This window comes from Anas acuta, chromosome 4 (assembly GCF_963932015.1).
Source record: "Anas acuta chromosome 4, bAnaAcu1.1, whole genome shotgun sequence".
Lineage (NCBI taxonomy): Eukaryota > Metazoa > Chordata > Aves > Anseriformes > Anatidae > Anas > Anas acuta.
This window is the reverse complement of record NC_088982.1, coordinates 63,168,223-63,193,732: the sequence shown is the minus strand read 5'-3', so window position 1 is coordinate 63,193,732 and position 25,510 is coordinate 63,168,223. Positions and strand designations below refer to the sequence as shown.

The following is a 25,510-nucleotide window of genomic DNA, read 5'->3' as shown; positions in this document are numbered from 1 at the left end:
TTTTACATGGGAAAGATTGGGACTGCAGGTGAGATGAGCAACAAAGAGGGGATAAGAAGGAATCAACCAGGCTTGTGGTCTGGTGGATGATCACTCTTCTCTTGGCCTTTCCTTTCCTCTTCCTGCCCTCTCCACTCCTTGTGTTTTTTGTTTTGTTTTGTTTTGTTTTGTTTTGTGTTTTTTTTTTCTTATTTTGCATTTGAAAAGCTCGTGTAAACATTTTCATAATACCCTGACCACTGCTTACATTGTAAGAATGAAATAAATTGAGAGGAAGGGCATATTTTGGAAGCTTTGAGGTGAATAGAACGTAAAATATCCTGTTTGCATCAAAAAAGGTGTTTTTTTTCTTCTCTGCCAGCACCATGATTAGGCATTTCATGCCTTTTATTTGGATGTCAGGCTGTTTGCTGTTCAGAAGTTTGTTTCTTTACATCTCCCCTGATGCGAGGTGCAGCCCAGGGATCCCCTTGCATTGCTCTACACAAATGGTAGCTTGGCATGCATACAGGTTCAATGTGAAACTAAACTGGTGTTTCAGTAATTTACTAGTTAATAAATTTGTTACATTTATTAACTGGGGTGGAGGAGGAGGAATAGGGAACTTGTCATTCCCTGTTGCTTCCAGAAGCTTCCCATAGCCTCTGTAGCCACAGCAGCTACTGGCAATTGATGTCAGCTGGTAGGGAAGGGTAGGGGCTCACACAACACTAATTAATGGTCAGCACCTGAGCTCATAATGCCTGGAGGTCTTAATCACCTTTCCAGAGGCTAGTGGAGTGGATCCTGAAATAACACTCTGTGCCTCTGCCCTTGGCCTAGCCTGGTCCGGTCCTGAAGTAAGTAGAGAGGAGAGGTCACCTCTAGCGTGTCTGCATTGTGCTTTTGTGCTTACTCCTGTCTTTTGATCAGAAAACCTGGATTTTGTTTCTCTTTTCTGCAGTCTGCTCCGTGGGAACCCCTGCGTGGGTGAAGGGACTGCTGTGATGTGGGGCTTGCTTTCTGCTGACGTGCACCTCTGGAGGTATTGAGCAAAACCATGGAAGAAATGAATTAGTATTTCTTTCTTTCCCTCATTTTTCTTTTTCTCCTGTAAAGCCAAAGCAGTCATCTCTATCAAGATGTAGAATAATGAGACAAGGTAGTTTACAGTATCTAATCCATATTCATTTTCATGCTTTTAAAATTAGTTTAACCTTTATGATTAGCAAATCAAGGTTTTTAATAATCATTACCCCTGAGAAAAGGGACTCTTGAAAAAAAAACCTTGATCTTGCTTCTTTATATATTCTACGTTAACTTCTTTTTGCATATTTGGGTTGCTGCCGAGCTCATAAACAATAGTGGGTGATGTGCCCTGCTACCCCACCGGGCAGCTCCTCCTAGGAGGCTATTGTGTGAAATATTTCCCTGACATCCGAATTGCAATGCAGTCACAGTATTGCTATGGCTGTGTTACTGTTAAATCACCTTGTGGGTGTTTACCAGTGCCAAAACAAATCTAGAAAACCATTTAACCAACCCATTTCAACAGGCTGTATTATGTGTGTTCTCCGCTCTAGCTTTTAATGTTTGGGCTCATTCTAACCCGTGTATTTAAGCTAATGCTATGTATGCCTGTAGTCTCAGTACTGACTGTGAGCTAGCTCTCTTAAGTCATCCTAAGCCCTCTTAGGCTTCAGACAGAAAGTGTGCTACTTGTATTTTTACGAAGCAGAAGTCATAATTCTTTCAAGCCTGTTCTTTAGCTTAACGATGCAAAGTTGTGAAAAGCTGTAGAAGAGAAACTCTCAGGGAATTTCAGATTTCTTTTCTCTTAAAAAACAAAAACTAAAAAGAAAACCTTTTTTTTTTTCTCTGTTGATCTGAAAGTGAGAATTTTTGTTCCTGTATTTTTTTTTTATTTTTTGGTAAAGCAGAAACTTCAGCCTTTCAAAGTCTACCAAAAATTGTAAAAAGCATTAGGTGAAACACTGTTTCAGTGGTGGAGAGAGACAATACTGCTTAAACAAACAAAAAATCCACAACTTTTTGGAGGAGAGAAAAACACTTTGAAGAGAAGTGTCAAAATACTGCACTTTTAAGTAGTTCGTTTGACCACTTTCATTTCTACTGTCTTTTACTCCCTGCTGTATCTATCAGCTAAATTTAACTTGAGCTTGCAAGTACTTCCAGACAAACTGAAACAGTGTTTTAAACTTGTATTTCTTGGTAGCTGATTTTATATTCACACGGAGAGCCTTGTCTAGCAGTTATCAACATAACAGACCTCATGTATCACCTCCAGAAATAGACTCTGAAATTTACTGTGCACTTGAGCCATCTACATCACCAAAAGAAAAGGAGGCCCTAGCCCTGGCTTCTTTTCCACCCTTTTTACCATGAATGTTTCTGTCCTGGCATGAGCACAATGTGGCTGATATCAACACAATGGGCAGATGCTTTTTTTACAAAAGTACATACAATACTTTGCTGGACACAGAATATTGTTAAATATTGCTGGCTGGATTGGTGTTTAGCATCATGAAGCTTGCACGGAGCTGAAGGAAGAGAAAGAATAGCTTGAGGAGGAGCACAGCTAATGAACCTTAGTTTCCTATGAGTTTGTTCCTTGAGGTGCATCTCCTATGTAGGTTTTCTGGGGCCTGATCGGGGGTCACTCACAGCACAGCCTTTTCCTCAGCCAGGTCCTGAGTGGCCTGTTCACTCCCTTTGCAGCTGATTCCTGCAAAAAGCATAAACGTTTCTGAGGCCTCTTCCTTCCTGCCAAAAGCAGTTGAAATAGGCTAATGAGCTCGGAATTAGCAGAGGGAGACAGAAAGGCACATTCAGACCACATAACTGTTTGGGAAACCAAGCTACAAACCTAACCCTTGGTAAACACACTCATCTGACGTGAGGAGCTAGACTGCCAGAGGGTGTGGGAGGGGGGTGAGATGGCTATTATCCTAGCATTGTGTGCGGATGCTTCAGTGGTGGGTGGGAAACTCTTAAAATTCAGCTTTGATCAGGAAATGAAATTGGTTATTAGAAAAAGGCTTCTATTTTAAAACTGCTTTCCTCCCTCTTGTGTCCCATGGTATGACTAAGGGGCCTTGCCAATTGAGAGGAAAATAGAGAGTTGGACTTGCAGATATTAAAAGCTCCCTGAGGCTGTCAGCACTTCAGGGCCCTGAAGCCAGCAGGGCTTCCAAATTGATTTAGAATCAAATGAAATAGTGGGGAGGGAGAGGAGGAGGCATAAATATTTTTCCCTTGCTAATTTATTTCCCCCTTTCATGCATGAGCTAATGCGATGGAAAGCAATGCAGCTAAAATGAGTGCATTCACGGGGAGCTGCGTGCTGTGTTACTCAGAGTTTGGGTGGAAATTGCTCATTGGCCTTTTAGGCCAGCCTGTTCCTTCCCCCTGCTGTAGTCTCTGGGATCTCATGAACAAAGTGGAGTAATGAATGCAATTCCAGTCAGCTAGTGTGCGGAATGGAGGCCAAATCCTGCAGATGCCTTCACCGTTGTGACTGCAATTCAGGACTTTCTTTGGTAAAAAGGAAGACTTCTACCTGGAAGGAGCAGTAAAATGGCAGGGAGGTCCATCTGCAAAATCTGGGCTGTGGGCTCAGTGCTGGTGAAGACTTCTAGCATGATCAATCGCGTGATCTGCCCATTGCATCTTCTGGAAGCAAGAGGGCTCTTCACAGCTAGGTGCACTTCAGGCCTCACTCCACACTCTTCCTTACATACAAGGTGTATCTTTTAAATGTTGTAATGCAGTTCCTTGTATTTTCCCCGTGGTGCACCGCTTCTGCACAGACTTGTCCATGGCCTGCATGTTCTAAATGAAACTCTCATTTTGATGCATCTTCCATCTGCTTAAGCGTCGCCCATAAATAACAACATATTACAAAATTGCCTTCTTGTCAACACACAGATTGTTTATGTGTCATTTCCTCTATCCTTTGTGCTGCTGTAGCTTCCTAGGGAAGGAGGATTTATTGGTATAGCAACATTTGGGAATGAAACCAAATCCTATGGGGGTATGAAATAAATATAGGCACTTTTTGGTACTACATTTTTATTTACTTTTTACAAAATGTCTTCTTTCCTTGACGGTTTTGTATCTCACCATGTGGCATCCACTCACTTTGCAATATCATCTGTTATTTAGGGTCTTATATTTCCAGAGTCTGTTTGCAAGCTGCGTGTAGAACTGTGAACCACTATTTTTGACTGAGAGCTAATCTTTAATTTCCATTTACTGTAAGCTAATCTTGAATACCCACAAGCCTCATTTTAGTGTCATTTTGAAAGAAAAGCTTGATAGATTTAAAATGCAGGTGGGAGATTTGTCTGAAGTCATGTTAGGAAAGGAAGCTGAGGGCCTTCTTGTTCTAGTGATAAGTGCTCTTGTTCACAACTAGGTTTCAAGTAGGTGCAATGGGCAGTGTGGTCCCAGACTTGCACCACTGTACATGGTAGAGATGAAGAGCTGGTTCTTAGTGACTGCCCCTTGGGCCAGCAGTAGCACAGCTGCCCTTGATGTGAGATTATCTTTGTCCAAGTGTTCACATCAGGAAAAACAAACTTCTTCTTAGCTTTATGCTTATCAAATATAAGGATGTATGTGCTAAAGCTCATCCTACACATGCAAATGCATTTCCAAGCAAACTTGCTTTGAAAATAAAATACTTGCTTTTTGCTATCCCTCCTGCACAAGGGGCTCCATCCCTCACCCCCCAGAATGAGATTGTGCTGAACAAGCCAGGCGTTTACTTTTTGGAGGAAGAACCTTATGTGAATGATGAATGCTCCTGGGTTCAGACTACTAAGTTGGACCAGGAGAGATGTGATGACAATTCAAGAGCAAAAACTATGCTTTGCAAGGCTTGCTGCCATCTCTGGGTAGACATAAGTCAACTCTGAGACATACTGCTAGCCATTTGATAACACATATGTGAGAGATTCCCAGAATCTGTTACTATAACTTTTCCTGAGGAGCAGTCTTCAGATTGCTTGTTTGCCTTCAGGTTTATCATACTGTTTGAAGAATTGACAGCAAGAATAGCTGCTTTTTTATCATTATTTTTCTTTTCAAATTGTTTCCTTAATCTTTTCTGAACTTCTTTTGGCTTTATACATTTTACAGTTACCACTGGTGAATTTCAGGTAGAGAGCACTGGTTTAACTGCTTCTGTTCAGATTTATGGTAAACCTGCCAGAAAGTCCCACTCTCCACTTCCTTTACCTTGAGTCAGAGCTTGCTTATAGAAATGCCTGCATGGATTTACTTTTTGCATGCATGAATTTATCTCTTAAGAGAGTTGATATGTGCCTTTGTGAGAAGGCTGGAAGACTTAGGGTTGTTGGGAAGATGGAAGGTCACCACAGGGCTCTGCAAAGAGCAGGGGGTGAATGCACGGTACAGCCTCTGCTGTGACAGATGGGCACACCGTAGGGATCTCAGGGCTCATGCAGAGCTTGCAATGACCCAGAGAGCCTTGGAGGTGTGGCTGAAGCCTTGCCTAGAAGACATGCAGTGAGGGCAAAGTAGGCAGGGGGATTGTTTATAGTCGTATGTTTCTCCTTGGTATTTTTGAGGGATTTTTTTATTCCTTTAAATAAAAAAGTTGACTGGCTTCATTTATTTCTGATGAAAACTCACCTTTTGGAATTTAAAGATGTCTTTTTGGGGTGTTCGTCCCTAAAAACAGGACATAAACATACGACAGAGGAAAGTTTTTAACATAAAAACGACCCCATTTTATTCCTAGTATAAATTTATGTTCTGTAGAAGTAGACTTTGTAAGTGAGCTTATGCTGACCAGACAGTAAGTAGCACTAACTGCAAGAGGCAAAATGCTTGTTGTACAAACATCTTTGTTAACAATAGGGTAAATGTTATTGTTTTGAGGGAAAAGTTTCAGTGCCTAATTTCTCCCTAGAATAATTAGGAGATGTATTGCCAGATTTTGGGTGTATTTCCCTATCTTAAGAGTAATAGTGACTTACAGAATATCAGCATCTCTGGAAGATGCTTCTTTTTAAAAAGAGGAGGGAAATGTTGTGAGTGGCACAGGACTTAATGGACCTAAATTTCTGGAAGAAACAGGTAGATATTAGGAAAACGATTTCCATCACAAAAATACAGTAGATTAGACTTTCTGGTCAGGATCTGAGTCTCTGTGGCTGGTCTTTAATAGCAGGTCAGGCAAATATTGATCAGTTATGACCCTGGCAAAACCACCGTGATGCCAGAGCTGGCTGTGTGACTGCTGAAGGCAGCCTCGTCAGGGCCCTGGGAAGTGTGAGGGGGCTGCACGTGGGGCACCAACCCCAGGCAGCGCTACAGGCTCAGGGCAGAGTGGCTGGAAAGCTGTGCAGAGGAAAAGGATCTGGGGGTGCTGACTGATGCTCGCCTGAACACGAGCCAGCAGCGTGCCCAGGTGGCCAAGAAGGCCAGCGGCATCCTGGCTTGTGTCAGGAGTGGTGCAGCCAGCAGGAGCAGGGAGGTGATCGTCCCCCTGTGCTCTGCTCTGGTGAGGCCGCACCTCGAGCGCTGTGTTCAGCTTTGGGCCCCTCACTACCAGAAGGACATCGAGGCCCTGGAGCATGTCCAGAGCAGGGCTATGAAGCTGGAGGTGTTTAAAAGATGTTGAAATCATGTCACTAAGCTCTGCATCTAGGGGAGGGCTGGTTAGTGTTAGGTCAGAGGTTGGACTAGGTGATCTGGGAGGTCTCTTCCAACCTAAATGATTCTGTGGAAGATTAAGCGATATGATTTTATAAGCTAAAGAACCATTGAAAAGAGAAAGAGGTGGGTAAGCTTTTCAAATCAATGCTGAACAATTAAAGCGTTCTGATTATGGATGGGTTTGCACTGACCACTTGTCCCTTTTATGTATGTGTTCTCATAGGGTTTTAGAAGCATCATCATGTTTTGTGGTTTTTTTTTCCCCTCTTAGGATCCCCTTCTCAGCCTAGGCAGAGAGTGCACTTGCCGAACTGGTGTTTGTTCACTGTTGGTTGTGCTTCTCAGAATCAGTCCCTGTACGTTTTCTACTGCACACTGTCTGTATCTTGCTCTGAAGGTAAGAAATGTTTTAATTCTAATGGTTACTTGAAATGGTTGCTTCTTAGAGTAAAACTTAATGTTAGTTGAGTCATCACTGTGCACTTCACTGTTATCAGCTTCATCCTGTAGCTGAGATTCAGTTGTAGAGAGAGTCTGGCTAGAATCAGTAAAAATACTCATTTATTGCCTCAATTAAATTATTTGGCTATATGAACTTTTGTTTGCCTCTGTGGTGTCAAACTCCATTCTCTAGACAACAGCAGCAGCAGTTGTACTTCCTGTTCCTTGACCAGGTGTCCAAACTGGACAGTCAGGGACACATTGTTAAAGATAATGCAAAACTTCATGGTTGCTAAACATGATAAAGGTGAAAACTTAGTGTCTGGAGTTATTAACTTGGTGCTAGTCTTTTCATGTCACAAAGTGGTAATTGTCTTAAGGCCAGAAAAAAAAAAAAAAAGATCTGTGATTCTACTGTGCTTCATTTTCCTTATAGGTCTGAAATGTGTCTTGGTTACTGAGTGGGAAAGGGTAGTATTGTCGTGTGCTATTTCTTGGGTGGATATTCATAGCCCACATGTCAGTACAGCAAAGTCATGGGCTCTGACTCAAAGTGTGAGGAATACATTTGAAATGTTTCTTGGTGTTAGTAATTTTCAGTACCAGTAATACTAGACTTGCTAACAAATCTCTGCCAAGGGTTCACTACATGTTTTTTTTTCTGCTGTTAGCTACACTCTGCCAGGTGTTTGACTATACAGGAAGAAATGGTATTAGCACAGTGTTCTGTGTAATTCATGAAATGGTGCCTTTTCTGATGCAAGACTGCAGTTTCCCTTCCTACTATGCCTAGTCTCTGCTCAGTTGTTTCTTTGAGCAGATTTTTTTCCACAAGCTATTGACCCATGCTTCATTTCTTGTGTTGTCTGTTGATTTCCTTGGACTTTCATGTATCATCAGGGTTTGGTGCTCCCGCAGTTCAAGTTCTTGCACGATAATGAAAAACAACATAACTGCACTTTTCCTTTATTGGGATGGAGGCAGACACTTTTTTCTGAGGTCCTGTTCAATAATGTTTTATGGAAAACTATGAAACATGGGCTGCTGAGAACAGTGGAGGTGTCCTCAGTGTAGCAACTAACAACTTTGTCTTGGCAAATTTTGTAGAACTGCATGTCTGCAGACTTTATCTACTTTTTGAACTGTTTCTATCTTGGAGGAAGCTATATAAATGAGCCATCTCTTTACATGTGTGCGCAGAGACAGCTGTGAAGATGCTGCAGATCATACTGTTTCACAGAACCAAATGTGGAACATTCATACATCGGTGCATTCAGTGAAGCTATTGCTTTATTTTTTTTGCTTTTTTTTTATTGCTTTACACTTGCAGTCCAGGACTATACTGCATCAACGGACAGTGTTTTCATCAGTATATTCTGGGCTGCTTTAAAAGAAGTCTGCATCTTTGGTCCAATCTGTTGCATGTAAAGTTGAATCATGGGGCTGTGTAATCCTTAGTACATTGGGTGTGTTTTTGCTGTCCAGGTTTTGGCTGAGATATGGTTAGTTTTCTTCATAGTGGCTGGTACTGTGCTTTATTTTGGATTTAGGACAAAGATAATGTTGGTAACACACTATTTTAGTTGTATAAGCATTGCTCAACAACTAAGTTGAGAACTATCCATCTTCTCATACTGCCCTGCCGGCAAGGAGGCTGGGGATGCAGCAGGAGCTGGGATGGGACAGAACCAGGACAGCTGACCCAAACGGGCCAAAGGGATATTCCCTGCCATATGGGGTCACATTGAACAATGAAACTGGAGGGAGCTGGCTGGCAAGGATGCTGCTGGTTAGGGACTAGCTGGGTATTGGATAGCAGGTGGTGAGAAATTGCATTGTAAATCACTTTTTTGTATTTTCTTTTTATTATTTATTATTTTCCTTTTCTGTCATACTAAACTGTCTTTATCTCAACCCATGAGTTTTACCTTGTTCCAGTTCTCTTCCCTATCCTGCTGGGTGGGTGTGGGTGGGAAGTGGCTGTCAGCTACCTGTTGGGTTAAACCATAAAGCATAGAGTGGCAAAACTGAGGTTTTACAAACAGTGTCACTGAACTAATTTGCATGGAGTTTCTGGCCTTTTAACCATCTCGGTTATGTAAAATACAAGTAAGTTCCCTTCTCTGAGTTTCTGGCAGCTAATTCATTTTCTTGCTGCTTTCCCATGTTATTCTGGATCAGTGCAAAAGTTGCATCTTCTAGGAACACCTTGTTCTGATAAACAATGTGGAATGCAGAGGACCTGGAGCCAAAGCTGGGTATATTGAGAACAATGTGAAAGTGAGCAAAACCAAATTTCTTTGTTACCTTGACTTCTAGAGAGCTAACAATTGACTCCAGGACTTCAGAAAACCATTTCTGTTGTCTTCTGACACTTATGAAATAGCTTCACAAGAGTCATTATCATTCAAGCATTTGATAGAGGTCTGATTTTCACTTGTGGCCTACTGATGCATACAGCACAAAAGATGAATTTTCTGCTCAGCCAATCCCCAGCTTATTGTAGTAGAAAATTGTGCTTGGCATTATGTTGTTTCTTTTGATGTACATTACATGTTATATTTCTAGTGCTTGAATTAGGATTACAAATTTCCAGAGTTATGGGATGACAGCGTAACCTTGACCAGATGATCCTGAAAGTATTTTTCAACCTTACTGATTCTATGAATTATTTTAAGATGGTGTGGCAGGTAATACAGGACCCAAATTTATATTTGGTAATTAAAAATAATAAAAGAGCATCTGTAAAACTTCATATGGACACAAATGTTATGACTTTGCAAGTCATTATAATGGAAAAATTCTCTTTCAAACCTTTTTATCCAAAGGCAACACTTAATTTCAGTGAGGATACCACTGCTGCTAAACATGCCATTGTAGTTTTCTGTCTTACAGAATGACGGTAGCAGAAGGAAGTGGTTAAGGAAAAATAAATAAATTAATTTTTATTGTTGGCTTAGTTTCAATAATCTAGGAAGTTATTAATAACTGTGGCTGCTTGAATAATTTATAAGATGCATCTCAGTGTTTTTTCACATTAATTATTTGATCATTTCCACTGATTATTGTTGTTTGTAATTACCGTGGTGCCTAGAGGATCAAATTAAGATAAGGGTCTCTTACTCTTTATGCTAAGTAAATAGATGCATTTCTTTCCTAAAGAAGCTGCAATCTGAGCTGTTATGATAGAGAGGGGAAAGAAGATAAACAGTTGGCTCAGGGTCATAGCAAAGTCTCTGATGGAGAGAGTTAGCATCATTTAGGAGTCTTACTGCAACCCATTGTCTGTAGGCCATAATTTATCTAACTGTTGATATGTGCACTCGTACCCTTTTCATATATGACGTGACAGGTTGTCAGGTATCTCTTCACTTTTGCTTTATCCATACCTGTTGCCAAGCAAAGAAAGGCAGCTCAGATGTATCCCAGTCCTTAGTGCTGGGAGTGATGGACTAGAGATTTGCCTGTAATACTCAGAATTATAGTATTTAATGATACTGGTAAGTGTAGAAAGAGAAATGGAATCCAGTTTCTTGCCAACAGGAATTGGTATGAATCTGTAAATGCTAGGATGTGAGAATATTTTAACACCTTTTTCCTGAAGCACTTATTGTCTTGCAGAGCTTGATCCTGAAGCCTGGATGCAGCAGGCTCTGGCACATTGGGTGGATCTCAGGTTGGATGTAACACAACTCGTTGTAGATTTCAGATTCATTTCAGTTCTTTCAACTGCCCTGATAAGAAATGCTGAAACTGTATAATTACATTTCTGTGGTTGGATATTACTTACTGTAATTTGTTATCTTGATGTAGTTTATGCACGGTGTTTGCCATCATAGTTACAGTTTGAGAACTCAATAAATTGTGATTGACTTATTCCCATTAAAAAAGTAATTTCAGAATAAGATCTTCTCTGTAGTGCTGTAATCGAAGATTGGAATATAATGAGAGCAAGTGATTGTTCTTCTGCAGATTTCAACGTGCCACTAAAACCAAAAGAAAATGGATGAAAACCACAAAATCATTCTCCACATTTTGGTTTAATGGAAAATTCAGAAAAATGTCTGTTTTCTGAAGTGGAGACAAGTGAGTTCAGTTGTATTCAAAACCAAAGAAGTAGGAATTGAATTAAAATATTTTAAGGATATAGTAATTTGCTTGAAGATCTAGAATATTGTACTGCTTTCTGCCTGTTAGTGTTAAAAACTGTTTCCAGTTGCCTGTTGATTGAGCCAGACTAAGGGAAGGATTTATCTTCCTTTGTAGCTGGATTTGGGTCTAAAGCAGTAAATCAGACTCTGCCAGTAGTCTTTGGGCAGACAATGTGTCAGAGGTTGATTCAACCTGCCTCATCTAGAAGGCAATATCTGAACAGAGCTTTGGAGTACCTCTCTTTCTGCATTGGACTACCTTAGATGAGAAAGTTGATCCTTGGGAAATGACAGAGACGTCTTGTAGTTGAGTTTTTGGAAAGCAAAAAATTTAGGGGAAAACATGCATTGTCCATCTCCTACTTGTTTTGTTATAAAATTCCTCAAGAAATGATGTGGAATCATAGGAAAATTATTTAAGGATGAATCTCAAAGGCCAGGTACTCCATTCCCATGACCTGGGAAAGATACCCTTGTGTATTTCTTCAGTGCATGTTTGTCTGGAAAGTTCCAAAGAAAAACAACTCTGGTAACAAAGATTCCACATCACCCTAAACAATCTCTTTCATGGTCTGAAGCCTTGAAGTTTCTATTGCGATTGAGAAAGATGGTCTAGAGGTTACAAAGATGCCTTTATTTATTTTTTGGTGCAGATATGTAAAGCTTTATAATTTGGAGAAAAACACCAGGCATTTATGCTGTAAAGGATGGCAGGAAGTGTTTTACTGGTATAAAGAGATCACTGAATATAATATGGATGAAGATTGTCTCATTCTTCTGAATGCATCTCAGTGCTTGGAGGTTTAAAGCCCTGTTTTTTGTTTGTTTTTAATATTTTTAGCATATTCTTCTTGCATTTACTCACTCCTTAGCACGTGCCCAAGGTTCCCATGTTGCCTGTTGAGAAGGAGGGTTATGGATATGGAGACCTTCATGCTTTGCAGGGGAATAGTTCCCTCGTTTTAGACAGCAGTGAAGTCTTGCATGTCTCTGTCTAGAATGGTCTGGTAGAGGTTGGCCAGTAATTAGTAGAAATGTAAGAGGTGACTTGAATTCTTTAAGAAGTATAATATGAGAGCTGTGCCAGACAAAATAACTGTTTCCTGCTCTAGGCTTGGAATCTGATCATCAGCCCTTACAAGAAAACAATCCAGTGTGCCTAAATCTTTATGGCACCTGGGTTCTATCCAATTAGGTTTCATTGCCTTTGTCGGTCGCACCTTTTCAGTCTGCTTAGCTGGGTCGGTATGCTTTCCATCACCGAGAGGCAAATTGGGCTGGCTAGGGATATGTTAATGAGTGACGTAATTACAGAGGTCACCAGGCAGTTTGGCTGTGCATCGGGACACGTGTGACTTCTTGGTAATTCCCAAGTTACTAATGTTTTAGGTCTGTTTATTTTCAGCAAAATATTATTGGTGCATGAAATTACTGCTAGGATCTCAAGAGGTTCCAGAGGAGAATGTTAATATTGTTAGGATCTAGCACTCTGAAAAAGGAGCTGGGAAAAGGTATGTGAAGGCAGGGAGGTGGAGACTAATTATGGACCCAATTAAAATTTCTGCAGGAATGAAAAGTGTAGTCTAAGAGCTAACATAGACACAACAGAAAGCAAATCCTTCACTGGACTGTGGCTTCTGTGACAGAAACCAGGTTTTGCTCTGGTTTTACAAGGGGACTGAGACTGCTTAATAAGAATACTTGAGAAAAGTTAACCCATTGTAGATTATATAAGGTTTTTGAGTTTAAAAAAAAAAAAAAACAACTTATATATATATTTCTGTGGATGTCGTGGAGAATTATCTATTTGTGGGGATCCGTGTCATTTCAGGAGGTTTGATTTTTAAACACATTGATCCAAATATTAGCGTTAAAGGTGGTGTTGCATTCACCTGTGTTTCATTCAAATGCATAGCATAATACAATACAAACTGATTTATTATTATTTTTAGCTATCCTTGCAGGTCTGTAGAGGAGGGGACTTTTGAACTAAAATGCAAGTCATTCATAGCCTGCTTTCATTGGGAGAAATTTACTTTCTCTTTTTTGTTGTTCTTGTCCCTAATGTAAGCTACTTTCTAGTATGTTGAATGAAGGAATAAGAAGTTGTGGAATGCAAATTGTTTGCACAAAATAAAATTAGAGAATGAGCAGGTTAATTTCAAGGCAAAGGAAATAATGAAAAGGCAAAATGAGGGGTAGTGTGCAGGAAAAAGATGATAGAGGTGTTTATTCAGGAAGGAAAGGTGGTAAATGAGGCTGTGCTACTAGACCAGCATTCTGTGACCAAGTTTTGTCTTCTGAATTGCCAGCTGTATTTGTGATGTAGTATGTTCTCTTTAAGAGGCTTGCTGTCCTTGTGGACATGCATTTTTTTGGAGTGTCCATATATTTTTCCTTGGCCTTGGCTGGACACAACAAGTTAACATTCAGTTCCTCTGGGGATCATGGGGGAAAGGTAGTGCCCATGGCACAGACAACCTAAGCTCTTTTGCAACATCCCTGCGAGGGAAAACTACTTTGCTGACATACAATAAATCTTTGGATCAGCTGAGTAGAGGTTTTATCTATTAGGCTCTTGGAGTCACGTGATTGCAACAGCATCATTTACAATAATTAATAACTCTTGAGCTCTCTGGAAACAACTGTGGCGTGCTACTGTGCATGTGTGTATAGTACTGTTCCTCTGACAGCAAGTTCTGGGGAAAATGAAGTGCCTGTACTCAGATGTATTGTTTGATGTATGAAAATCCTGCCTTTGTCTACCAGACCAGAGCAGCGTTCCTTCCAGATTTTGTGAAGTGACCATGTAATCTCTTGGTAGGAGCGAATTACCACACAGGTAGAAGAGGTCCTCCCTGGTTGATAGTGGATGGAATCTGTTACAGCCCCAGCTAAAAGATTATCTTCATGCTTTTCATAGGTGTCCCAATCTCTGGTCTCTACTGGTCAAAGTAGCAGTGACTCCATGCAATCAAGCCTTGGAAACAAGTGTCTATTTAAGGCTCAGTATGCTGTTCAGTGCTTTGCTGAATTAGAGCCAGCGTGGGTCAGCACACCGTCATATTCCAAGCTGTACAGACTTGCTGTGGCAGACTGGAATGAAAATACCAAGCACTGAAACTGTCTGTAGGGCTGAGAGGACTTTCAAGTAGTGAAACAGAATGAGAACCCTACTATGGGGTAATGAGCCACAGCACAATTTATCAAAGGCTGTGGTTGTCTCTGACTGTGGACATTTTTTAATCCCTACTGGATGTTTTCCTACAAGGTCTGCTCATTCGAATAGGTTTTAATTTAGGCGAATCCTTTGCCAGAGGTCAGGCACAGTAATTATTGAAGTATTTCATGGCTTCGTTTACATTTCTACGGGCACTTAAGTAAGCAGTTTCAGGGCATGTCAAATACAAGAAGGCATAAAGACAAGATGCTTTGCACTAAATAAAGTTCAGACTGAAAGCTACAAAAGCAGGGTTCTCCCATAGTAATTAATAGTTGTATGTGCCTGACACTGTGAAGTGTTTATGTAACAACCATATGGCCTTAGGTTTTCAACTTGGAAAGAAAATGTACATTTTTCAGGAGTAAATCTTAGTTATCAAATCAATAGACAAGGGATGGTTTCCATCCCTAAACTCTGGTAAAATATCCTAACATCTACAATATGTGCAAACTGATGACCTTGGCAAAAAGCCTACAACCATAACAACCCCTTGAATAGGTGGGAGGAAAGTGATTCAGGATTTACAAGTGATTTGGAAATTATGTGAGTGCATCTTTTGTTTTTCAAGGAAAGTCAAAGCTTCATGGTTACCACTGAGTACGTAGAACGACTCGGTTTAAAAACAATCTGGGGTAATGTTTGGACCTTTTAAAGTTAACGGCTTATCTCTCTTGATTTAGCAGACTTTTCAAAAACAAAACTTAAAAGAAGCTTAGGCAGTCAGCTGCCATCTACTGCCCTCTTAAAATCTAAGCAGAACAACCACCAATCCCTCTCTTACTGTGGTCCCCTTATGTTGACTGGGTAGTGCTAGATTTGTGAAAAAAAATCTTTTTCAGGGTTTTTAAACCCTGAATTTACAATTGCACATGGGTATTGATAAAGCTTGACAAAAAGCTTTATAAAATAGTTGTTTCAGGTTTTACCAGCAGGGATTTGATTGGAGTCTCAGTACAGATAATAGTTTGTCATGATGCATTTGCCGGTGCTGCAGATCATTATATTCCCATATAAATGCCAATACTTCAAATGTGTAAGGTGTTTCGGCGTTGCTCCCAAATGCTCAGCTTTCTGGCAGTGGCTGATTGCTTGCTGTGAAGTCTTTGTAGTTGAGGGAATGTGAATCTGGTGCTAGCTGATGCTGCTTAATTATTTGATTATCCTACTCCTGGCATTTTATTTGATTCTTTTCTTCAGTTATGATTGACTTGAGGCTTCCTTTGAGAACTCGTGGGTGCAAAAAACTGTTATTGTATCCTGTATTTATGACAACAGGATCTTCATTTGCTTCTGTTTTGTCATGACACCACCTCAGTGGAAATGATTGTAGAATCTAACTTAAAGTGGATGTTACTGAAGATCAGGAGCCTTGATTCCATGCAGGTACCTAGCTGACTTGTCAGGGTGATGTGCAGGTGACGGTGTATGGCAAATGTTATCTGTGTGAAATCGTGAACCCTAGCTTTTAAAATACGGGGCAGAGAGATCCTTCCCTTTTTGGCTTCCCTCACAGAACTCATGGCTTTGGCTTGGGACTTGAGATGTTTATTTTCTGAAACAATTCCCTAGTGAATATAAAGTACATTGCACTTGCATTTCACATGCAAATGGGTGCAGGCAGCATATCTTAAAGAGAAAATAAATTGCCGTGTTGAAAATGAATGTTCTGACAAGCCACGCATTGACAATTTATCACACTATCCCTGCTAATTTGAGCCCTAGTTTTGTGCCTAGCCTACATGCTGTCCATCTGCATAGCGGGGTGTTGCGCTGTCTGAACTCACAGACCTGCTCAGGAACTGATATTTGGAACAACCAGTGAACAAATGATAAAAGCAGGGGCAGAGAATACTGTGCTGTGGTGAGTGGGAGGCCCGGGAAGCTTTACAGTTGTCTTTCTCAGTTTGTCCACTGGCTGCCCTTACTACTAGTGTGTCTTGGATAGTGACTGATATTCTTTAAGTTAAAAAGAAACTCAGCCTCATAACTATTTGGCAGAATGTGTACATTTAAAGGGGGGTCTATTTATGCTGAGATGCAGAATGGATAATAACTAATATCATTGTCTGTTTTTTTTTAATCTGAACTGCAGCTTTTTATAGTAATGAGAAAAACTGCTTGGCCCAGCAGCATACAGTGTTGCTGATGAATGAAGGTCTATTTATTGACTTGATTGACATAGGAGATGCTTAAAGGGTAGACTTAGAGATTTCTGTGCTGAAATGATATTTGTGAATGAACTTAATCTAAGTTTCTGAACAGTGAGCCTGAATGTTCATAAGAGATGGCCCATATGAAAATCTTTAGCTTTTATGAAAACAGTAGCTTAAAATGCCTTCCCTGGATTCACAGGGAAGAGGCTGAGTCAACTCTACTGGTTGCACATGGAGGCAGCAAATAACCCCAGTAGCTGTATCTACTTGATAGAGATGGTGAGATCAAGGGATTTATCTTAGAAGTGAAGGCACATAAGCAACTATTTGAGAAGAAAAGACTTGAAAATGTGTCTAATCCAGACTAAAGTACATATATTGGATAGTCAGAAGTTAAGTACAGATGTGTTGTTTGTTGAGATTCAGGTCTGTCAACGGTGACACAAACTCACATATGGTATTAAGGCATTCCTGGGCATGTTGGTATTGGTTTTGTGTTTTTAACTATGAAGTTACCATCAAAGAAACTGAGGCTGCCTCTGCCACCTTTCTCCTTCCAGTTCTTCCTATGCTGAGTTCTTGCAGCAGCCCCTGTTGCATTCCTCAGCATAGGAATGTTGTTTGGGTCCCCAAGGCTTGGATTGTCTCCTGTGAGAAATGTATATCCTTCAAATTTCTCTGAAATTGGAATAAGAGTGCAGTGTCCAGACATGAACCAAAAAAAATAGCATCTTTGACTCCTGTTAGGAGACGACATTGCATAGAGCTTTGCACTATGACTTGTTTCAAACAACATGACTTGTTTCCCAGGCTAGAAATCAAGTCTCTTCTCTGCAGTGGCCGAAGGATAGCGATGTCGTGGGTGTTGTGGGGTGCGTGTTTTTTCCTTTTTTTGTGAGATTTTGAGTACTGTCTTCTGTTCCTTGTGTAAGCTGAGTATCATAGCCATATTTTTCAATATGTAACTTTACTAGCCTGTTACAGCAGTGTGTGTGTATTTTACTATTATTATTTTTAAATTAAGCTAAGTGCCTGGCAGAATTGTTTCAGGGCCTGTCAAAACTTAGGCAAGGAGGCTTCATTTTTAAGGATATAAATGTATTTTCTAGACTAAATGTACTATATGCTGCTTTAGTGACAGCTTTCTTCTTCTGGCAAGGAGACGAAGGAAGATAATTTGTTATCGAGTGCACCGTATGCCATGTAACTCTAGGAGCAAAGAATGATCAGGAATGGCTGGAATTATAAATGAGTAGTCTTGAGGATTTCTTGATATTGAAGATAGCATTCATACAGGTAGGGTGTTCACCCCCCTGTTATGTTGGGTTTCTAACCTGTATATAAGTCAGCATTTGTTTCCCTATGAGAACAGGTGGAAAACAATGGTTGTGCTTTGTTTGGTTTTGTTTTTCTGTTACGAGACTTCTGAAAGCTTAGAGCTTGGAGAAAACATGCTAATCAGGGCTGAGTCTGGTTAGATACAGATGTGTGCTACGTTCCTATCTGGGAGACGGCCACATATATTAATAAATTAATAAAACCTCTTCTGTTAAAACAATATGAATAGAATGATGATCAATATTCTGCACCTGCTGTAAGCTAGAGAATTTATACACCTTAGCATGAAGCAATGTTGAAATGTCTGAATTTGTGCATGTGGTCATGTCCTGTCAACAGCAGTGATCTGATGGTGCTGGTTAGTCCAAAGCACGCTTCTATTTTGGAGTTGTCTGTTAGCTGTAATTATCACCGTTACTGATCATAACCTTCTTACCCTGTGGTAATGCCTCAGGAAATTTTGCGCAGGATTTGCTGCAATGATAATTATGCTTCCCTAGGATAAGCTTATCTTCTGCATGGCGGTGGTATTGGGCATTGTGTTCTTGTATGTGAAAGTGTTGCAAACAGTGACTTGTCTCTTATTAGATTCCACAGTAAAAATAGGATCTGATCTGTGTGGAGATGGATCTGCTTGCTGTCCACCCAGGACTGCCCAGGACCTCCTGCGGCAGGCTGTCTCGTGTGTTTAGGCACAACCTGACACAGTTCAGGAACACAGAAATGGACTAGCAACAGAAACAGACCTGTGAGGACTTGAGACTTGTGTCCACCCTTCTAAGCCTTGCTACCAGTACTAGTCATTAACAAATTATAAACTATGATACGCTGGAGCTTGAATGTTGATCTTGTGCATCTCTTTGTATAGTAGAAGGCCCAAGTCCGCAGTAGGCTCCCTTGAGGTATAGTCTGATGGGTAATATGCTGTTTGCCATTTTTCTGCCTTGGAGCGGAGCGGGTCAGATGACTGCTTCCCATCTCAATTTTCCATGCTGTGGGGTTGATGAGACCTTACCTTTGTGAGACAATTTAGACTTTAAATGCTCTGCATTATAATAATAAGGAGCCAAAGTGCGTTATAGTGCTTCTTGTCTGCCTTTGTTATTAAATCAGTTGCTGGGAGGCCAAAGCGAGCTTCTGATTTTAATGTTGTGCTGCTAAACTTTGACATTACCTCCTCCTTCCTTTTTTTTTTTTCCTGGTTAAGAGTGGAAATGTGTCCAAATCCACTCCAAAAATAGCACCTTGAATTTAAAACTTGATTTACCTTTCCATTTTGAAGAGTACGTGCAGCACTTGCAGCCTGATCTTTCTATTCCTTTCAATCTAACCACAAGCCTTTTATCTGTGAATGCATTTTAATTACAGTGGAAATAAGAGGCTTTAGGAGGTGAAACTGCTGTCATTTCAGCCACATTCACCTGCCTGGTGCAGCACGCAGAGAATATCCTTGTCAAGAGGAAGCTTTGCTCTTGGAATTGATTTATAAATAGACTTCCAGGATGTGAACCTCCCGTATACTTTGAGGAAATTGGCATACACCTGAGCTGCACTGAAAGATGGCCTTGCCATGAATTTCTTATGACTCTGTAGACACGTTTTTTGGACTTTCAATAGAAAACTCCGTGAGTAATGGGTGCGTAGCTGAGTAATGAACAACTGTGTGAATTTTCTGGTAGGAAAGCCACAGCATATGAAGACCTTGGCTCTTTATGTGAGCTGCCATTCCACATAAACTTTTACAGGTACTGGTCGCACTGTTAAGTTTCCATACATGCTTGAACACATAAGTTTTTCCTTGTGGAGGAATCCTTGGTCTTTTTAGTTCATCACCCCTGTATAACAAGTGCTAATAGCACTCAGTCATTTCACAGGTGTGTCACAAGGACATATATCAGAGGCATTTGGTTATAGGGCTGGGAGTGCATGCATTCCTTTGTACAGCAGGGTGACAGTGTATGTGGATGGAAGACACTGATCATTCTCAGGATCTGGGCCAAGGCTTGGCATAGAGGTGGACTCCAGCTCTCTGTAGTGATCCTGCTGTGGGATGAACACTTGAGAAAGTTGTGACTGGGAGAAGGTGGCATTTTTGTCCTTTAACAGCTCCTCCTTCCAAAAGCATCCTGCCTTTTCAGCTGTAGTGAAACCAGGAGTCTGGGAGCACTGGAAGCCCTGTGGTCCCTGCTCCGAGGAGGCTTCAGTTGCTGAATTCTCAGTGGAGTAGTGGAAGTTTGGGCTGGATTTGGAGTAGAGCTGTTTTCCAGTCGTTCATCTATCTCTGAAGGGTGACAGGGTAGAGACTTCAGGATTAACGAATCCAGTTTGGAACTTAAAGTTGATACCATTTTGTTCAAATACTTGGATTATGTGTTTTTTCTCTAAATAAAGTATATGTTTCTTGTTGATACTTTGAAAAATCTCATTGGTTTAAAAACCTAGATCAAATGAGTAATGCATTGTTCAAAATAAGGAGAAACTGTTGTGGACAATTTTTCAGCACTTGACAGCTTCCCAAACAATTTACTAGCTCTCAGCAGAATAAATGAAGCTGGCCTGTCTCTAGCCTGACTGCTGGCTATTTCACACAGCTACCCTGACTGTTCTCTAAATTGAGCCCACGGAGAAGTTGCTGCAACGTGGAAGAACGGACTGAAGGTGCAGGGAGCTAATTAAATTGCAGACATGGGAGGCTGTGAAGCCATGGTTTCATCGCAGAGAAGTCAACTGTATTTAGGGAACAGATGTCCATATTAGCGAGCACATGTTTCCTGAGATCTGCTTCCATGCGTTGTGTGGACATACGGCAGATGTAAGCAGCAGACAGCTGAACTTGTCTGGTAGCCCTGGATTCTGTCTGACAGGGACTGGAGCTGACAAGTATGAAGAGGTGGTCAGCTACGAATGACACCGCACTAATCATTAGTTATGGGACTTCATGCTAGATGTTGCCTCCAGCTGCTGTGTGTAAACATTATTAATTTGTCATGAACTTCTCTAGTTCTCTTTGGAGTGTTCTGGTTTAGCTTTTTGCCTTACAAGTGATGAGTAGTAAAACAATTACCTGAGGCCACAGAGAAGGTCTGAGCCTGAAGGCATGCAGCCATTTGGTTTCAGTTTGGACACGTACAATCTCGAGGAATCTCAGGCAGCTGTAAAACAGATTGGGAAACAGCAAGAACAATCTTTTTGGTGTACTGGAGCAAATAGTAAAGGCTACAAGGTAATGCAGTTGCAGAAAATGTAGCTCTTAATATGCTGAGATGCATTGATAAGAACGTATACATCAGGAGAGATACTTACTCTACTGTTTGATAGAAGAACCCAGTTAGATTACTGGTTTAGGCATTCCTGCAAGTGTTGCAAGAACATCTAGATTAACCTCAGAGTCCTACGGTAACCACTGTCCCTTTCTACTAAGAACGGTAAGCTGTAAATATTACTAAATTCTACCTTTTAAGAAAAGCAACTGCTTGCTCAATCTAAAAATGAGATCTCTTTTAGTATATAAAGCACTCACAAAAGGAAGGCAATGAGCAAGTTTTCTGTGTCTCATTGAGGTTAAGCCAGGAAGTATTTAACCTAATTAGAAGCAATAAAAATATACGGTTAATACTAGGAAAAGCTTCTTAACAGTGAACACGGAAACTATGTGGACCATGTGGCAGTCGAACCTTGATAGAGTTGAGTTCACTACAGAAAAATGGGGACAGTACCGTGTTTTTCCCTTCTCTAGGATGGCCAGTCTGCTCTTTTTTATTATTTTTCTAATTTTCATTTTTAAGGGCAAATTAAGAATAAGTGAAGAGTTTAGTTATTTGTTTGGTTTGAAGGACAAAACAGTGCACTGAGGCAAGGTAAGCTTCTAAAGAAGGAATGTTCAGATCTGCTGAGTGAAGCAGCATTTTAATGGGAATCCTAAAAAAGTCCCACGCTGCTCAGCAAGTTTCTTTGTCCCACTTTAATTTCACAGATTTCAGTCACTTAGGGTTGTGCACAGTCCAAGGCTCCATCCCTCCATCCCCCACCCATTTTGTTTTAACTACCACACGGCTGCTCTCATTCCACTTCCTCAGCAGGATGGTGGGGGAAAGAGATGGAAGAAAAAAAAAAAAATGTGGGTTTGAGATAGGAGTAATTTGATGAAAAGGGGAAAAAAAAAAAAACACAACTGTCTGGAAGTAAAAGAGTGAAGATATTCTCTGCTTCCCATAAGCAGGCAATGTTAGGCCAATTCTTGGGAAGCAGGGCCTCAAAGTTGCTCAAGAAGACAAACACTTTCATAACCAGTCTGTTCCCCCCTCCTGCTTGGGCTCGAAAGAAATTCTGCTGTTCACTCATGCTGTGTTCATCAAAATGATCCTAGCTGAGAAAACACAGCAGTGCACTGCAAAGTGTAGCCTATAGACTGGCTGATAGATGTGTGAAGTTACACACTCCCATAGTTCGGGATAAACGGAGTACTTGCTTTGAAGATATAACTTCCAGGCTTTATGGAGTAGAGGAAATTCAGCTTCTACTCTCTGAGGCACCAGCTTAAAATTTTGCTGTGGTGTCAACAGATAAACGAAGAGTACCTTCTGCATTCTAGTGTTAGAGGTGTAATGGAGAATAAAATAGCATTTCAGTATTACTCTTTGACAGATGCAAAAATCAGATCTTATGTGTCATAATGTTCAGGGATGGATTGAAGAGAGTAGCTAGCGTTTATATTTTGTGGTGGGAGCCTAGGTTTCTGAGAAATCAAATGTAGGTCGCAATGGTTTCCTAAGAGAGACCACAAACTGCTCCTGCAAGGAACTAACTTACAGCTACCCATGTTCAGATCTTTCTTTCTACTGCTACCTGTTATAAGTTGCCCCCTTAATTTTTCAGAGAGCATTGTATTAACCATAGAAAGGAATTTATTGAGCAAGCAAAACAGCGCTGGGTGGCCGGGGAGTCTCTTTTTATATCTTGGTAATTCCAGGATTACGCAGCACATCCTGGTATATTCTGCGACTGCGCGCACTGTTGCTAGGGGGTCGTCTCTGTCCCTCTGGTGGTCGTGAAGATGAAGGCCGTAGTCTTCCTTGGCATTTTGGTTCAACTTCTTTTTTTATTTGGTCATGTTGGCCCAGTGTGAGACAGGAAGACAGGATGTTGATATACTAGGTTAGCAACTTATCAGGAGATGGTTCCATGAGCTTTGCAGCAGTGTCTTTGAACAAAAGAGGCAACTGAGATGCAGAAGGAGAGAAGGGGAGGGGGTTCTCTTTTTTGTTACATTAAGCAAAAGAATTTTCATAGTGTCTAGCCAAGCTATATACAGCTCCTTACTTCAGCAGGGAGCTTTCGCAACTCCTGTTCCTCAAACAGAACTCCTTGTTTTTATACTACAAAAGACAATGAACAAACATTTAGTGTGTATTACACAGATCAGGCCCAGTCAGCATGGGTTTATGAAAGGCAGGTCCTGCTTGGCGAACCTGATCTCCGGCTATGACAAAGTGACGCGCTTAGTGGACGAGGGAAAGGCTGTGGCTGTGGTCTACCTTGACTTCAGTAAGGCTTTTGATGCCATTTCCCACAGTATTCTCCTCAAGAAACTGGCTGCTCTTGGCTTGGACTGGTGTACGCTTCGCTGGGCTAAAATCTAGCTGAATAGCCCAGCCCAAAGAGTCGTGGTGAATGGAGTGAATCCAGTTGGAGGCCGGTCACTAGTGGTGACCCCAGGGCTCGGTGGCTGAGTCACCATCCCTGGAGGTCTTTAAAAGATGTTTAGATGTAGAGCTATGTGATATGGTTTAGTGGAGGACTGGTCAGTGTTAGGTCAGAGGTTGGACTAGGCGCTCTTGGAGCTCTCTTCCAACCCAGATGATTCTCTGAGCGTGTGATTAAACTTTGCTTGCCTTGACAAGCCAACGGAACGAACTGCTGAGCCACCTGTGCTAAGTGTCACGGGGCTGGCAGCCCTCAGACCACGGGGAACCGCAGCCTTGGGTGTCAGACTCCTTTCTTCTGGTGACGAAGGGAAAAGCTGAGGCAGAAGCGGCCATCTCACAGCCGTAACGCCCACGTAACGACTGTCACCGCCACCTAACGGCCATGTAACGGTCTCCTCGGGAAGGGCGCTGAGGGGCTGCCTCACACCCGCCAGGCGGAGCCGTGCAGGTGGCAGCTGCGCGGCGAGGCCCGGCCCCTGTTCCTGATCCCGGCCCCCTGTGTCACGACGGTCGGTCTTCATCTTGGTGCTGTGCTCGCACGTGGTGTGAACGCTGACCGGCTGCGTTGTGCGTGTCATTAGCTGCCTGCAGGGAATTACAGCTGGGGCTTGTCCAAACAGCCTGGGCAACTCGATGGCTGTCAGAGCTGAAATGTGAATGCCCCAGCTGTGCACTGTATACGTACTAACACAGGCCGTCTGGCCTGGCCGAGGGCTTGGCCCCAAAGCAGCCGCTGGGTTGGGTTTCTGAGCCGGAGTACACTGGCACTGGGCTCGATTCCCAGCCCCCAAAACGCGCTGCTTACTCTCCGTGTGCGAGCGCCCAAAGTGGACAAATGAGCCTGGCTGAGCCCACAAAACACAGCAGCTGGTCTCCCTTTTCAAGCCGCCCACAGCTGCCCAACGAGCCTCCTCTAAAGGCCGAAACCCACAGGACTCTGCCTGCATTGCTGAGCCTGAAAACCAGCCAAACAAGGCTCATTTTGAGCCCCCCAGAGACAGCTGATGACTTCATCTCCACATTGGGCCCCCAAACCAGTGCACACAGACTGGTGTTGAGCTACAGCGTGCAACATTTCACCTCTGTTTTCCTGCCCCAGCCCAGTTTCCCCAGCTGCCTTCCCAGCCGCCTTCAGCTGCCCCCGTTTTGATTTTCTTTCTGCCCCAGGCCGTGTTTGTGTAGTCCGTAGGTTCGTGCCCGCGCCAATAGGCACACCGAGTCAGAATCCACACGAAGGCCCTTTAATTCAATAAGGAATCCTATAACTCTGCAGAGTCAGGTGCTTGGCGATCTTTCTCAAAGCAAGCACGCCTCTGACTCCAATCACCATAATTTATACGCAGCAAACTTGTGAAAACCCTCTCTTTGGTTACTTTTGATTGGCTATCTTAGCTCACCTAAGCTATCTCCACTGAGTTTGCTCATGACAAAGGAGCAGCGGTGGAGGGAGGGACACCAAATCCCGCATTAACATATGTTAATGCCCCTTTACGAGCAAAAGGTAACTCCAGTCAGAAAACCAGTCTGGAGCTGGCTTTCTCCTTCTTTTTACCCTTTTATCCCTTACCTTCCTTGCTTCTGCTAGCTCAAGGCTACCTGTCTCTTTCTTTCGGCTGAAAGACTACACAAGCTACAGGCCTCCCAATTTTCTTCAAGGTTTTCTTGTTTCTCCCAGCCTTGTGACTACATTTGGACATGGATGGGGGGGATCAGAGTACTGGTGCTTTGGCCATGACCCTCCCCATCCCACCAGTGCTGAGAGGCTTGCACAGGCAGCGCTGCCCGGCCCCAGCTCCCACCAACACCACCCTG

The 25,510-nt window shown here is 41.9% G+C and overlaps 1 long non-coding RNA gene across 6 annotated transcripts; it reads left to right on the top strand.

The window, feature by feature from the left end:
* The first annotated feature begins 703 nt into the window (after positions 1–703).
* On the top strand, positions 704–25,508 carry LOC137856347 (uncharacterized). Of its 6 annotated transcripts, none has more exons than XR_011096392.1 (4): positions 704–839; positions 944–1,024; positions 6,959–7,084; positions 14,203–15,027. It is a non-coding gene; the product is annotated as an uncharacterized lncRNA (long non-coding RNA). The 6 variants fall into 6 exon arrangements; XR_011096390.1 differs by lacking the exon at positions 14,203–15,027 and adding an exon at positions 25,374–25,508 and having other exon boundaries at positions 705–839; XR_011096391.1 differs by lacking the exon at positions 14,203–15,027 and adding an exon at positions 19,405–21,399 and having other exon boundaries at positions 705–839.
* Positions 25,509–25,510: the final 2 nt, after the last annotated feature.